The sequence below is a fragment of the Lycorma delicatula genome, chromosome 3, assembly GCF_047948215.1.
Source record: "Lycorma delicatula isolate Av1 chromosome 3, ASM4794821v1, whole genome shotgun sequence".
In the NCBI taxonomy this organism is placed as follows: domain Eukaryota; kingdom Metazoa; phylum Arthropoda; class Insecta; order Hemiptera; family Fulgoridae; genus Lycorma; species Lycorma delicatula.
The window spans coordinates 145,818,420-145,835,747 of NC_134457.1; the positions used below are offsets into that span (position 1 = coordinate 145,818,420).

Here is a 17,328-nt window from a genome sequence, read left to right on the forward strand (position 1 = left end):
TCCGGAGTCTCCTTGCTGAAGGTTAGAGGCTGGCACAATAAAGAAGATCCAATCGGCGGCCGACCTGCCTTGCCGGATGTACAGCTGGTGGGCGAGAAAGCCTGTTAGAGATAAAGGAGACTCTGGGCTTGTTTATCCTTAGCTGTGGGTCCGACTCACAGAAGGGAAAAAAGAAAAAAAAATTTACGCAATTAGGTCAATAAACACGTCGAAAATATTAATATTCCTGAAATTTTTTAATACATTTATACTAAATTTTTTCGTTTTTTTTATCTGAACACCTGCAAGTTTTAACAATATAATAAAGATTGATTAGTATTAGGTTAATAAATTCTTAAAAAAACACATGTAACACTATTTTCTTAGTGTAACATAATTAGAAAGTTTAAAAAATGCACAAAAAAATATATTAAGTTTCTTTGACCCGGATACAAATTTGAAAAATGATGGACAGAAATGACAACTTACGGAAAATATAAAAGGCTTGTGACACTTCGGAATAGTTTAAGAAATCGCATCTTGATCGTGAATTATAAAAAAGTAACAAAAATACTGGATATTGTAAAAATTGTTTGAATAAGATTTTAATAAATTAAAGTTAGAAAAAATTTGTTAAATAGTTTACACTTGCAAAACATTTGATATGAATAATAGCGATATTAAGAAATTCCAAAAATTATACATTAGAACCCGACAGATTTGAAAAAATATATGTTTTATAATTTTAATATTTTGGACATTTAAATAACTTATCTAAAAATTAAATATTTAAATGTTTATTTTAATATAATATTTAAAATATTATTTCCTTAGGAGAAAAAAAAACAAATAAAGCTGGAATAGGAACTCTAAAAATAAATAACAACAAAACAATAATAGTTTTGTGTCATTTTACTAGAAAAATAAAATAAAAGATTTGACAGATAAATACAGAGTAAAAAAATTGAACAGACTGTGCATTAACTTAATAATGTCAGAACTACCTACTTATCGTACCTACGTAAAAGAAACCTACTCACACAATTCGTTGTCGTTAAAGATTAGGTTACAAAATAATTTCCGAGTTGCGTGTCATTTGTCTTTTGTCCACTCACTTGAAGAAAACCGACACTTTCAATATTTCATAAGTTCAAATATGACAGACTGATTACCGATGACCCAAACAGTTGTAGTAATGTAGTAATGAAATATCTTAAAATTTCGAATTTGGAATCGATAAGTTTGAGATCTCTAAATACAATTTTCTACGCGCTAATATTTCTAGTTCCCTCGGGTTAGGCAGAAGGAATTTTATGGGTTTTTTACGGTTGGAGATTTTTCAAATTAAACATTTTTTTTTTTTTTTTTTTTTTTTTAACTCCTACTGCTCTGAGCCGGACATAAAATTAAGTAAAACTCAGCCCAGGGGGTGTCCTTATACTCTAAGGGGGCCTTCCCACCTACTGGCAGAATTACAGCATGGCAAGTCAGTCCCCGGTCGGATGTTTTAATTCTTTTGCCTGCCGCAAATTCCCGAAGGGGGTAACCGGGCCCGACTATGTCGTTCCCCCCACCAAGAACCGGGTCTCGGTCTTTATGTGCCTGCTTCTAATCGCCGAGAGGAGGACCATGCCCAAATATGTCATTCCCAGCCCCCCTCCAAGACGACCGGGTCGCGATCTTTCCAATCCCTACACTCAAGCTCCCCAGGAGTCCTAACACCCGTTCACTGAAACCAGCACATCGAGGTATGCCGGCCCTCGCGGGGGGGCTGTCCGCGCCCTTCCCTAACCTAACATCCGTGCCGCCGTCCCTCATCCTCCTTAGCGGGTATCACTTTGTGGCAAACGAATCGAACGCCTGCCAATTACTACTCTTCGTTGCCAAAATAAATGGTACAAGATCAGCTGATCTCAGTCGGTGTACTCCTGCCTGAACGCGCCAGTAAAACCATTCCTCGCACTCAAATATAGTGTGCCTCGCCCTATCCTCTCGGCTGCAAAACATGCAGCAGGGGGATTCTCGCCTGTTGAATCTATGAAGGTATTGTTCAAACTAGCCATGCCTCGAGAGTATCTATGTCAAAAAATAATTGACCTCACCATTCTTGATTTTAGTCTAGGCCTCTATGTCCGAGATCAATTCTTTAATCCATGCTTCAGTATTTCACACCGCCCATCTATCGCGCCAGGCGTCCATTACCACTGCCTCCGCCTCAGATTTGTCCATTCTCTCAAATCTTAGCACTCGTTCTTTACTTCTAAGTCCATAGGTAGGACCGCGGCCAGCACGCACGCAGCTTCATACGATAGTGTTCAATAACCCGAAACGACTCTAACAACGGGCGCCAGTGTATGCTCTGTAGTCTGGTCACATTTCTCTTAATATAAATTGCTTTATCCCAAACAGGGGCACCATAAAGCAGGGCAGATGTGATTGTAGACATAATCAGCCTTCGCTTGGATGCCCGCGAACTGTTGGAGTCATGATCAACGCGTTTAATGATTTTTAGCGTTTTCTCTGCCCGCACACACCTATATGCTACATGCTGGAAAAACTTGTACGCTCTACCAAATTGCACACCTAGATACATTATGGTATTCTTTCTCTGCAATAATTGCCCTCCCAATCGGAGATTGATTCTGTCAACAACTCTTTTACCCGTGAGCGTGATATATACACACTTCTGCGGCGACATTTCCAGGCCATGTTCTGCCATCCAATTCCCAATCGCAACCAGTGCAGAGTTACCTCTCGCTAACTCTGCCACTGACTAGTACAGCGGTGTGTTGAAAAGACAAAATTACTTAACAAATATATTTAACATAATTCATTACTATAACATAATTTAACTAGGAAGTGAGTAAATAAACAAAATTAAGAAATTACATTTACTTTTACTTTTCGTTAATAATTTACCAATTACATTTAATTTTTAAGCATCCAAATATCTTCAGCAAATTCAACTTCATTCACCTTAACTTAAAACAAATGGAATTTAGGCAGAAATTAATGTGAAACATTGATATTGAAACAAAATAGGTGAAATATTGCTACAACGCCAATCAAAAAACCTAATCATTTTCAGTTGAAATCTTACGCGGTTAATAGTTGAACTCCCGAAATAATTCCCATCTATAATGTCACCACGCATCATAATTTCCGTTCAAAATAAATAAATTACATGACAGCTTGATTGACTAGCCAGTAACTACTCCATTCAGCGAGGACAGGGCATAGAGCAAAAAAATGAAAATACCATTTTTAAAACGGTTTTTAGAGTAGCTCTTCAAAATTTGTTTTTTCTAAAGTTAAGTTTATTATATATATTTACACATTTTTTATTTTTATTTAAAATGTGGTTACGTTTAGAATAAACGAGCCTTATATATAGAATTTTGAAAGAAAATTAGAGGCTGTTCACTTATGGCTATGAAAAAATAAGAAAATAAGGTAAGGTTGCCTATGAAAATTAATACAAATCGCAAAAATTATTAGTCGAGCTTGAGTTAATTAGAACGCGAAAAAAATTAGCGTAATATTCTTTTACACGTAATCTTCTCTCTAGTTTACATGAAGTTTATTCGCTCAAAAATATTTTGGTTATAGGAATGACAAGGTATGTATCATCACTCTGTTAACAATCTCAAGATAATGAGAAAAGAAAGAAGAATATCTTAAAAATATCCGCGATAGTAGGGAAATTGAAAAAAAAATTCACTAGAAGAATTTTCCGTACAAAATAACATAAAATTATCATCGACGTTTAGTTACAATAGCCCTTGAAAAACAATTAGAAAAAGTACATATGGGTCAAATTGAGTGACTACTCCTTTTTAAATTCGGATACAAGATATAATTTAATAACTAAGTCCATTTTGCAATTACTTCTTTTAAAAAAATTGATCTTAATAACATAAGATTATTCTTTTAAAATCTGATTTGATTCCAATCGCAACTGAGTTTATGGAGCTACTCTTTAATTTCTGTACTGATATTTATTTGTTTTATTTAAGATATTTTTAAGTGTAATAGGTAAAAAAATACTGTAAAATACACTATAATTTTAGCTTTTTTTCACTCTTTGCTTAAATGATAACTTCCTATGTTTTGGAACTTCATGTTCCACAGAAAGATTGTCAAAATACATGCACAGAAACGAAACACTTGAAAGAATTTTTCTTTGGATGTCCAAAATTATTGATTTAAATTGTCAAAACCAAGCTTAATTCTTGTTACAAAAAAAAATTAGCATGGAGATGGGTGATCTCGCTGGCTATTCTATTTAACCCTTTCGGTAAATCCATCTTCCAGGAAAAAATGCATTTAAAATTTCACGTACTAGAATACCGAAGTGAGGCAGGGCACCATCTTGTTGAATCTAAATGTTTTGAAAATTGGAGCCAACAACGTTTTGAACGTTTGAAACGATGTGGTCGAGAAGCAAAGCCTCATATTTCACTGCGTTTAAATTTCCATCGATAAGTATAGGCTCTATCAATCGCCCACCAGCAATACCTACCCGTACATTTACTTTGACTGGATACTGTTATGTACCTCACGATATCAGTGGATTAACATCAGTCCAGTATTGACAATTATGGCGATTTTTATTGCCGTTTAAAAAAGTGTGACTTCATCATTAAAAGCTATGTTGTTTAATAAATTGTGATCTGCACAAATATTGTTCATCATATTTTCGCAGAACTTAAGTCTTCGATAGTAGCCATTTACATTAAGTTCTTGCAACGGACTAATTTTGAAGTGTTTGAAATTTTCACTTTTTAATGTTCGAATCACTGAACTTTGGCTAATCTTATGTTCTCGTACTGCTATTCGACTTGAGGAATGAGGATTATCAGAAATTCTTGCATAATCTCTAAAGATTTGTTATTATTTGTTGTAGATTTAGGCCTCCTGGTTTTCCCCTATTATTAATGCTCTCTGTTTCTTTAAATTGTTTTATTGCTTTTGATACTGTGCCTTTTGGAATATTTGTTACGATTATTTGATGTTGTATTGAACGATTCACACTTCATTATACGAACATATCACCAAAGCCCCTCACATTAAGAGTGGACCTATCCTGTTCACTAAGTGATATGTTAATAGTAATGTTAGTTGGTAGAACAAAATAAATTAATTCTGTCAAAAACAATTGCTAAAAAGGTAAAAAAGATGAAAATACCAAAAGTGGCGAACAAATGCAGTAGAGGTAGACAAAATCAATTAGCCAAAGGATCACAATAAATTCTCAGAAGAAACTAGTAATGAAATACTCTAAATTGAATATTACACAATAATGAAGTAAGCTTCGTTTTTGCAACAATGATAAGAAACCATCAACGATAAGCATGAATAAGTGACAATATTTTTATTTATTTATTTACTCATTAAATTGGAACAAAAACAATTTTTTGTTTAAATTTTTTTAAATTTAAATTTAACTTTTAAAATAAATTTCAATTAAATTAGATTAAATTTTTATTTAATTTTATTATTTCAATTACTAAATTAAGTAATTTTTAAAATTCAAGTTTATCCCGCCACCATTTTGGGTACACATATCGAACCAACGTTTTATTTATACTACTTTTCTTGCCTTAAAGAGACCTTTAAAATGATGTTATCATACAAAGAGTGTTACCATTTAAGATATTTCAGTCACAACTCCTGGGACACCCCCAAGAAGGGGTTGAAATTCTATTTATCGTCAAAAGGTAAAGTAGTTGAATTTATTCTGAAAGCTACAGTATTTTATGTGGAACGGTTTTAAATTGTTGAGGGGTTTCCATACTTTTGACTCACTCTGTATGCAATTAAAACGATTATGATGATTTGTGAAATTGTAAATATTAAGAAAAAAAAGACTACGAAAGTAGAACAGAAAAAGAATTATGTCAATAAAAGACAGGGAAATTAATTAAACGAAGGTAGGAACATCCAAAAATAAAAAAAAGGTAACAGCATAAAATAAATAAAAATAAAAACATTTGCCGATAACAAAAGGTTAAGAAACGTAAAGTGAAAATGAAAATGAATCTTAAGACAATGATCTGAAATTGAATCTTAAAACAAGGAACAGGTCTGAAGTTCATTCGAATGATTCTTTCATTAATCCAATAGTTTCATCAGTTCATTTGAAATGTAAACGCATATTGTACGTTATTTCTTGAGTAACAGTTTATTAAAATTTTATAATTATTTTAAATTATAGAAAAGAGTGGATGAAAGAATAATTTATGTCAAGGAGGATAAATTATATTTATTTAATTATTAAATAAAATAGAATTACATACAAAAATATACCGCAATTTTAATGACTGAACGAATATCTCGATATATATTGCACATGAATTGCGCTACTTATTAACATACGAGTATATTTATTTTTGCATTAAAATACCTTCCAGTTTTTTCTTAATCCTAAAAAACTTTCATTCATGTAATCAAGATTTTTTAAAAATCCAATTAGTGTGTTTTAGATTAGAGATAGTTGATATTTTTATTTACTAGAGATATGATATTTCATATACTATCGAATAATTGTCCGTACGAAGACAAAAATATGTACTCGTACATAGATATATATATTCTCCTATAAATAATGTTGGTAATACAGTATAAAGTAAATGTAGAATTGTTGATTTCTAAGTATATTACTATAAGTTTAAATTGCCAATTGTTTTACTACTCAAAATAATAAAAAAATAATTATAAAGCTAAAAATACTTAACAATTAGAATAAAATGGGTACACGATTTGCCATAATAATATGTATTATCTAATTTGTTTTAAGTTATATGTTTTGTATATTACACAAGTAATTTTAATCGAATTAAAAAAAAATGGATGTCAGAATACAATTTTATTTAATTTAATTTTTACAACGTTTTCATGAGTTTCTCACAACTAAATACACCGATTTCGATGATTCATAATTTATTTTGTACAGGAAATTTCTCTGGCGGTCATATAGTAAGTATTCCCAGAATGTATGTGCAAGATTTTTTAAATGAAAGTGATCTATGAAGACGAGTTGAAGACATTTTGTATTTTTTTTAAATGTCATCGTACTTTATAATTTTGTTTTTTACAGCGTAGTGACATATAACCTGATATCGTTCTAATATTCCAAGTATTTTTATGGTAAACGTCAACAAAATTGGTAGGAAACTTAGGATAAAATTAAAATATTATTCCAGCATTCCATAGAGTAGTTTTAACCTATACTTGATAAGATTCTTTACATACTTTAGCTTTTTACATAGTTGATAGTTTCTTTACTTTCCTTTTATTATTTTTAACAAGATACAAGTTTTTACCATTTGAATTTCCTGTAAACTGTCTTCTTCATACTGACGACTTATTTTTAAGTATGCATAAATTTATTAAAAATAATTCAGAAATCTTTTATCATAATAATTTTTAAACAAATTATTTTTTAAATTCTTAAAAATGCTCTAATATAATATTTTTAAGTTATTCAACAAATTTTGAGTTTATGAAGCTTTTTTTTTCTTTTTTTCGGTGAGTCGGAGGAATACCATTTACGTAGTGATGTCAGACTCGCCAACAAGTTTCGTATGACGTTATTAAGAGTGCACATGTGTTCTGCGCCCTACCGATTAAACCCCCTCTCTCACCGACCCTCTACTCTTGGTGCCGAATCGGCAGTTAAGCTTCGCGCAACCACGGGAGGTGCCATCAAGTTCAGGGGATTCGGAGTCTTCGTGCCTCATCATCGTCGCCGATCCACACAAGCGCAGACCAACGACGGCTCCGCAGGCAGCCGTCCTCCTCCCCACCGCCCACCGATAATGTTCTTCTGCCTCCTCAGAGGACTTTGCATTGTTATACACAACCTCCACGGTGGCCAGGGGGAGTGTCTGTGAGGGCTTCGTCACCTGTTCAAGATCTAACCTTCACTTCACTCATGGTGATCTATCAACTTGCTCTTCTCTATCTTCACAATATATCTCTCGACAGCATCCCATGCTTTCTGTCCAATGAGCATGTAAGTGACGGTCTCTTCTCGTTTTAACCGGCCAAGTCCTAGTTCTACTTCTTCTCTCATCTGAATCCATCTCAGACAAGTAAAGGTGGGCTTAGGAGAATCTTCTTATCCTCAGCATATACACCACGGCGAATCCCTTATCCCGAACCGTTGAAGGTATGTACTAAATTAACCATGTCTGATCAAGCGAACGCTCCCTTCGTCGTATTTCGTTTTGAGCCGTGGCTTTATATTGGGAATTAGCCTCTTTGCCCACATACCTTTATCTGAGGCTTTCCACTCGGTCTACCATTCGGTGACGAGTAGCTCACATGCTTCTGCCTTTGTCATGCCTTCATAAGTTTTGCCTAGCTGGTTACCTCTGAAGTGTATAGGTGGGACACTTTCCAACACCTCTACCGCCTCCCTAAAACCGTTTTATATGCAGATGTAATTTTTAACGATGCCCTCCTTTGGAAGTTACGATAAATTAACGGTTGATAAGTAGCCGTAAGTAGTTTTTTTATTTGCAGTAATCTAACGCTGACTTCGTAAAGTCAGATAATCTACAGAATTATTTTAAAAGTACTATATTTAACTTTTCAGTATGTTTTTTAAATTAATTTAATATTAAAATTAATTTTTTTGGGTACGTTATACAGAGAATACAACATTCAGTTATTTATATAACATATTTTTATCTTAGACAATGGACTATATCTAAGTATTTTTTGTGATTACGCTGCAAAAATACTTAATAGATAAGTATCCTTTGATTCGAATGAAGAATACATTACTGTTACCTTATTTCGAACACAGTGGAATTTGAACTGCAGATTAGTGTTTTATTCATCTATAAAATTAGTTTTTTGCCAACCAAATTTAAACTTTTAAAATACCGAGTTTTCATTTTGGGCAATACAGATGGTGAAGATGAAGGGTCTGGATTAGTAAAAAAGAGATATCTTTATTGATAAAAACAATTTTGAAATAGTAGAGAATATGAATGTTAAAAAAAACGTGACAGTAAATCTGGATTATGAATAACTAAATTAGTTTCGTAATATATATACCAAAGTGACATAGAAACAACTGAATAAACCTAACATTGTGAAAGATATACTGTTGAACTAAAAACAGGCATATTAATATATACACACCTTCCCCATTATTACGTGCTGAATGTAAATTCAAATTTTATTATTCTTTTGTAATGTAAAAAATGATTCTTTACCGCATCGCAATTATTTAACAAAATATTTTATTGTTTTTATGTCACAAAACATTTCAATTTTTTTTTAACTTTCAAGGATGCTATTTAAAAGTGTTCACTAAAAACGTTGAGCTACAATTAACAGGAAATATTACATTATTTAAAAACGAATATTTAAAAAAATTATATTTAGAAACAAATATTCCTTACTTAATATTATGCTAAGATATTAATAGCCATTTTAATATTTCTAATCGAATAATTATTTAACTGTTTGCTGTCTTTATTTCACTTGCCGAGTGCAAACAATGTTTAATACATTTTTTCGCGCAGTAAGGGATATACTAATTTATCTCTACCACGGCACTTTTTTAAGACTGTAACACAAGTAAATTATCTGAACGACAAGTGGCAATAATCAGATTTGCTTTCTCTAAGAATAATAATGTTCATTATACAGTCAGATCCTATAGTAACAGAGTTAAGGTGTGCTTAATATAATAAGGGCTGAATAATACTATTTGAATTTCATAGGGTTTGGCTTGCTGATACGCAACATTATATTCGAGTCAGTAAAAAAGGCAGCGGGAAACCATTTTATCACTCTTCATTTTCTTTAGTAGTACGGTATATGATACTGTTATTCTCGGGAACGGTTTATCCATTTTTTCGAAGCGGTTTGCCCCGTGTGAGGTCGCCTATAATAATCACTATGACATCTAACATACAGTAGCTGATAGAACAACCAGTTTGAAAACGATAGAACCGATAGTTTGAACCGATAGAAAAACCAGTTTTATTATTAATATAAATTTTAAGTACCTCCGGAAATAGAATACTATAATTTTAGCTACAAAAATAGAATAATCTTTAAAAGGGCCGATTTTGAAAAAAATAGTTATAAGTGATTCGAAAAATTCTTCAAAATTATTCTATGAGAGTACGCATAAGTCAGAACATGTAAATTTGAAGTAACTTATGAATGATTCTTTTACACCGACCTTCATTTTTTTTAATATAAATTAATAATAAATTTCAGTTGATTTAAAAACTTATAATTTAATTTGAAATTATTCCGGCAACAGAGTATCTGCTATTGCTGTTACGATATAGCATTTTGAAATTACGATATGGCATTTTTTATTTATTGTTGAATATTTGATTTTTATAAACATATTTTTACTATATTACATAAATAAATAAATTATTGAGGTAACCATTCGACATTGCAGTAATATTATTCATCGATAATTTTTTTAAAAGATATTTTTATAATAGAAAGACCATTAATTGCTGATGGGGTTACTATCCTTCAAGTCAATTACAGACATACAACACACCTATTCATTGTTCTCGGAAAAGATTGTAGATATTTAATTATTTCAACAATAAAAAAGTTTACTTTTTCTTCCTTCAATTGATTTTTAGCAGACACTACAATTATTTACAAAAATATGAATTTTATATAAAGAGATTATAATTTTATTAAAAAAAACCATTTTCGAAATATTCAATCCTGAAAAATTATTCATTATTATTACAGAATTATAATATATATATATATATATATATATATATATATATAAAGTACAGTTATTATATTACTGAAAAAGCTGTTCAGAGATGTCTTTTTTCTTTCTTGACATACAAAGTGTAGTTTCTGGGGTCTTAGTTCCCTGAGTAATTGGCGGTTGTTTCAGAATGTTATATATGCTACTAAAGTGCTCTTAGGAAGTATTTTCAGTGATATAACCGAAATTGGCTTATAAATGCCTATGCCTTATGTTACACTCAGAAAAAATCGTCTTTTTCTTTGGATGCAGTAGCCAGCTTCATCGGTTCCTTTGGCAAGATGCTTAGAAAAAATTAATTTCTATTTCCCTGATTCTGTGGATGTTTTTGCTGATGGTATATCATTAATAAGTGAAGCCTATTACAAATTTGGATAACCCGTATTAATTTCTTTAAAATATTTATGGCTTGTCTCGATAAATTCACGAAGATTTTAGCTCTGAACCTTTATCATTATTGTTGTTGTTATACATGAATTTTATATTCTATATTGCAGGAATCTTATTATATTAATTTTCTGTGAGTTTTATACAAGTTATTCTTTATTGTTTTTTATTCAAGATTGTTTTTTTAAGAGGCGAAAAACGCTTTTCCATTATCAACGCCCGGAACAAACATAATACAATATTACAGAAAGAAAACATATTACAATAATTATTAAATAGAATACTGATGCACGACCTTAAGAAACAACAAGATATTCGATAGCATCATCATATCGTTTCTAGAATATCTTGGACGTTAGCTCCTGATTTAAATTTACACGCATTGCCACATAACACACATATGCGGCATATTGTACATTATATAAAGTTTTAAACTGTTCTGTTGCACTTTCTCTCTGTCTAGATCATCCACCTTCCATTCAGAACTTTATTTCAGTGGTATGTTGTGGACTAAAAGGGACTAACAGCTAAAAAGGTAGATGTGGAGGCCTTAAAAAATTATTACTATTATTATTATTAATATATCGAAAGAATCAGTAGAAAATTGAATACTTATTAGTTCATTGAGAAGTACATGCAATTAACAGTTATAATACAGTGAAAAATTAGGGAAAGATAATAACTAATCACAAAATTTAGATTAAATTAAAATTAATAATTAGACGAAAATGAATAACTACCGATTATAGCAAAAGCAGATGGAAATAATTTTAATATTTAACAAATATAAAAAAATAGACTACGGACAGAAAGAATAATAAACAAACCGTGAAACGCGGTATTAGGAAGTGCGCGATAGACCTGAAAGAAGATGATGAAATTTCATAAAGTAACAACTGGTTTAGCCTGAATGAGTAATACAAAATCAGTATGAAAACAATCAAAATACCAAAATGGAAGACGATCTTTCCAATAAATAACAAGGTAGAATCGATTAACTTACAAACATTAATTCCTATCCCTTTAATAACATAATTCCTAGAGAATTAGATAAAACAAAAAATAATTCATAAAAAAAGTTCATGTACTTAGTTCTGAAGAAAATTTGTTAGTATTCAGTCAATACTTCGGTTAAAAAAAACAGTTTTCATTATTTTACAGTACAAAATTATTTTGTCTGGGCAATTTGGAATTTTATCTGATATTTGAAATACAGTAACGTATTAACTTTAGGGCACTTAACATACCTGAGGGTATGAATTAACCAAGAAGAATAATGTGATGAATATAAACAGGATCTGCATAGCAACTCGTCTTATAAGACTTTTGAAGGCTGCATTTTCAAGCCAGAACAAAGACTTTTGTCACGGATTTCTTTATAGTGAACTTCTCAGCTGAAAACAATGTGATAACGGTAGCCCCCATTGGCTTTCTTCTTTTTCCATACCAATTATATTCCATTTCACGGTCATTTCAAACGATGTAGGTCAATGCGTGTAAGCTTTATTATTACTTTTCCGTACGATGACATATTTTAAATTAAATTTTAATTTATACAAGTATATTCCTTAACCGATTAATGACCAAAGATGGTTTAACAAACCCTTTCATTTAGATATACGTGTTTATAATTCCAAAACCTTTTTAACTATTTGTACTATTCTTTAAATCATTTCTGTCATTTTAAAATTTATAGAGTATTTTGTTAAAACTATGTAGATTTACTGAAAGATACAAAAAAATGAGCTTTCAGATCATTATCTGGTGCTCATAAATATGAACCGTAAAGACGTATATTTAGAAAATTAAACATGTTAACTTAACCGTGTGATTATACACGAATTTATGGTAGTACAATCTTTGCTAAAAAGAATAAGTACTTAATCATAAAATAAAAATATCCACCTTTACTAAAACAAACAATTGAACTGTTTAATTTGAGCAACACTTCGGCTTATAAGCACGTGCCTTTTTTGTTTATTACGTCTAAAACTGGCCGCTGTCATTTTTAATAAAGTAACGAATTAGTAGAAAGATTTGAAAAACCTTCTCACTAATTTATTTAAGATTAATTAATAATTTTCTTTTAGGGAAACAAATTGATCGATTTTAAATAATCCTAATTAAAATAGTTTAATTTCATTTCGTTCAACGTGTTTATAAATATGTGCTCACATCAGAAACGATATTTTCAATAGCGGCACCTGAATTATGAATTATTTTATAATGATTTTGTGTATTTAATCTACTATTATTTTATCGTAACATTATTTTATATGTTAATATTTAAATAATTAATATCAACTGAAATCAAACCTATTTTTTATCTTATAATTTGTTTTTATATTTTATAACTTACCTTAAACCGACGTGATCTGTAAAATATATTTTTACGTTCCGATCACTATAAAGATTTATTTATAGAAATAACAGATTTTTCTTAGTTATGAAAAAAATTAACAAACTCCATAGATTTATTAGTAATATTGTTTTCAGTTTTTATTTATTTAACAGTTGGTATTAACTATAAAAAAATTAAAAATTATTCACTTTCAAAATTGGTTTACTTGAAAATAATTCCAAATTCTCAAATAAAAATTAAAAAAAAAAATGAACGCTTTCATTTCATTTCGCTTTAAATACATTGCGGTCGGAATGTAGCTGTGCAGTATGCTTTAGAGACCCACCGGGTTGATCTAGTGGTGAACGCGTCTCCGCAAATCTGTTTATTTCCAAGTCTAGAGTTCCAACGTTCAAATAAACGCAATTACTTTTATACGGATTTGAATACTAGATCATGGATACCAATTCTTTGGTGGTTGTATTTCAATTAACCACATATCTCAGAAATGGTCGACCTGAAACTGTACAAGACTACACTTCACTTACACTCATACATATATTCCTCTGAATTAGTACCTGACTGTGATTCCCAGAGGATAAACAAGAAAAAATTACGCTTTAGAATTATGCGGTGCATTCTATTCTTTCGGCATTAGATTAGCTATCCTATGGGTTCATTGGGCGTTGCTCAGTAATAAACCAAAACGTCAGTAGTTGAGTTAATATTGAACGTGCTTCGTCTCGTTTATCAGAATCAATAGTTGCGAGAATTGTAACGGTTCTTCCGGTAGAGGAACGTATTTTTCTCGTTAAAAACTTTTTTCGTGAAGCGACAAGTATACTAATTTAGCGAAGCACAAGTTTTCTGAAAAGTTTCCAAACATTCCTTTTCCTCACTGCAATGTAGTTTGAACCCTATCGAAAAACTTTGGACGACAGGCTCAGTTGAAGATGCTGATCGAAGCGGAAGACTACCTATATTAATCGAATAGAAGCTGCTTGATATTTCGGATGCTATGGCCGAAAGTCCATCAAAATCGATGCGTAAGTTAGTATAGCAGCAAGAAACGGACTTACTGCAGATAAATATATAAGAAAAGAACTAAAACTTTTCCTTCATAAAGTAATAGATGTGCAAGGACTGAAACGTACAGATCGTGCCAAAATACTTAAGTTATTGTCAACAGTTTAAATGTTTTATTGACCAAAATTCTGTAGGTATCCTTGATATTATGTTTTTTACAGATGAAGCGTAGTTTCATCTGGGAGGGTATATTTACAAAATACACGACTGTGGTCGACAACTAACCCTCATGAATTATACAAACAATCTTTATATGCAGTAAAAATTGGAGTCTGTTTCGGTGTAAGTAGAAACGCGCATTGTGGGCCATCCTTTTTTGAAAATACAGTTAATAGTGATCGTTACTGACTAATACATCATTAGTCAGTTAACAGAAGTGGAAATCAATCACGGTTGGTTCCAACAAGGTGGCGTACACAGCTAACAGGTCAATGACTGTTTTACGAAATGTTTTTGGTGATTAAATCATTCCCGGGGGTTTGTGGCCTGCACGATCGCTTGATCTGACTCCCCCAGATTACTTTCTATGGAGGGCAGCGAAACATGCAGTGTATCGCAACAGACCACGCACGATTGACGAACTAAAAACCTGAATAACGGCATATGTACGAGACATCCTTGTACATCAGTTGGTTAAAGTGTTTGAGAATAAATTGATACATGTGCAGTGTATTGATATTGGAGGAGATGATTTTCAACAATCAATTTTTCACAATCTTTCAACAATCAACCAAAGTTTCGTTATTACTCTTCCAAAATTCCAGTGCACAGCAACTTTCCGACTCTCTGTATAAGATGTATAACAACAGAAAATGCTGTAGTTAGACGGATGGTAAACGCTGTAATGACATTTCCCTGTAAACTCCATCATCAAAATAAAATAAAATCTGCAAGGAAAAACATTACTGTATTTAGTAATGATAATTGATTTATTATGATTTTATTATTAAGTAATAATAACTACCAGTAATAATAACTAAATACTTAAAAAAAACTACGTTTGTTGCCAATGATTACTGGAAATTAACTGTATGGTAAAAAGTGGCAACGTCATAAACTCAAAAATTTTGTCGATTCTATAGTGATAAATTCATTGACAGTATACATTTACAAACCATAAAAAATTATTTAAATTGTTTTTAGGTTTTATCAATTTGGAGATCATAAAGTTCCAAAATTACTGAAAACATCGTTAAGACGAAAGAAACTTGTGGAAAAAATGTTTCTTCATGACCAAATAATACAAGAATAGTTGACTAAATTATATTCGTTTTAATAAAAGAGTATTTATTATTTCAGAACGTGAAAAGAAATCTAGAAGAAAATGTGATCTTGGCTTTGTAAAAACTGTGCATATTTTCTTTCTTGTATAAATTTGTAAGATACATCTACGTTCAAATTATTTTCAGGAATTTCTTATAGTAGATATAAAAATTCAATTAGTTTAATAGCATTAAAAAAAAAAAATCAGAATAATAAATCCGTACTTTTAATATTATTTCATTATTAGTTTTTACTTATCAACTTTAATACGTGTTATATTTATAAACAAATATTTTGTTTGTTTTTTGCCAGAGGTTAGTAAATTAACCTTCATATTTCTCCACCATTTTCGTTTGTTTTTATTTTGGTTATTTTTTTTAAATAACACATTTTACATTTATCTTTTTATTAAAGAAAAAACAACTTTTTATGTTTGAAAGTTAATGAGTTCCTCCACTGTTTACACTTCCAACTGTAGTTATCATAATTATTTACCACTAATTTCATATTTTTTTTAAAATAATTTTGAAAATTAAAACATTTCTTTCTAGAACGATAACAGATAAAATATGGAAGTTAATATCTTGTACCGATTTTCCGCAAAGAACAAAAAACTTCTTTGTACTTCATTTTTCTTTTATTGGGAATGAAACAATTAGTTTTGGATACTTAAATAATTAAATTCTGCCCCTTTAGCGGCTCTCAACTTCTGAATCTTCCTTCTTCTTGCAGTCTTCCTTCAACTAATGTATATGTCGTCCTGAATTGTATACGGACATGCGGATATGGCAGCAGTGTATACTTAGAAAAAATATTTCGTAAGATCTTATTGTGTAAACTGAGTTTAAGATTTCAAAGCTCTTGTTTTAAATCTGTTTTGATTTATCATGTAGGTGGCTATAGTGTACGTAAACATATCGCACTAAACCCACAACCTTTTCCTTTCACAATCATATGAAAAATATTTACATATTATGTTTAAAAAAAAATATATATAAAATTTAATTTAATATAAATATAAAAACTGTTGCAAAATTTCTTAGAATGCATAAACTAAGAAGTGATTTTCTGAATGGATAATAATCAAGAATTGTTTGAAAACTAAGGGGCTTAGTATAGAAGACAAAAATATATGAATTTTACCATCATGCTATGAAATTAATTAGATACTATTGTAATAATTTTCAGTTTTATACAAAGAATTATATTGTCTATATAAGCGAACTAAAGATTTATTTTTTTGTAATCATTACTGCGTAGAATTAAATCGTTACAGCACCGTGATAATAGTTTGATCCATTGTAATAATCAAAGTATACGCGCACCAAAATTAAACGAAGTTAGTTCGCAAAATTAGAGTAAAAAAATAATAAATTTTCTTGTATGCCAAGGAGCTTTAGTTTACGTTCAATAGTAATTTTTCCGTTGTTTCCCGGATTTCTTTTCTTAGCTTTACCAACAAAAAAAATCAGATATTTCTTCTTTCGAGTAT

General features: G+C 30.8%; 1 protein-coding gene across 5 annotated transcripts in view; it reads right to left on the reverse strand.

The window, feature by feature from the left end:
* LOC142322085 (uncharacterized) overlaps window positions 1–17,328 on the reverse strand; it is a 360,304-nt gene that overhangs the window by 217,977 nt on the left and 124,999 nt on the right. The window lies entirely within an intron of this gene.